Below are 378 nucleotides of genomic sequence, written 5' to 3' on the forward strand. Positions count from 1 at the left end.
GCCGCGCCATCGAGAAGCTGTCAGTCACAGGTGAGGGGCGGGGCCTAAAGGGGTGTGGTGGGCGTGGCCTGAGAGGGTGGGGTTGGGTGGTTGAAGTTGGGTTGGGTGTGGTAAAAAATGGTTGGGGATGGATTTGGGATGGATTTGGGATGGATTTGGGATGGATTTGGGATAATTTGGGATTAATTTGGGCATGGATTTGGGGTCTATTTGGGATGGATTTGAGATAATTTGGGATTAATTTGGGCATGGATTTGGGTGGATTTGGGATGGATTTGGGATGGATTTGGGATGGATTTGGGGTGGATTTGGGATGGATTTGGGATTAATTTGGGATGGATTTGGGATAATTTGGGATGGATTTGGGATGGATTTGGG

The 378-nt window shown here is 48.7% G+C and overlaps 1 protein-coding gene across 1 annotated transcript in view; it reads left to right on the forward strand.

Annotated features, from left to right (window-relative positions):
• LOC102032754 (creatine kinase M-type-like) overlaps positions 1–378 on the forward strand; it is a gene marked incomplete at its 3' end in the record, with an annotated part of 4,926 nt that overhangs the window by 2,098 nt on the left and 2,450 nt on the right. The gene's annotated exons all lie outside the window — the stretch shown is intronic.

This window comes from Geospiza fortis, unplaced genomic scaffold (genome assembly GCF_000277835.1).
Source record: "Geospiza fortis unplaced genomic scaffold, GeoFor_1.0 scaffold1158, whole genome shotgun sequence".
In the NCBI taxonomy this organism is placed as follows: Eukaryota; Metazoa; Chordata; class Aves; order Passeriformes; family Thraupidae; genus Geospiza; species Geospiza fortis.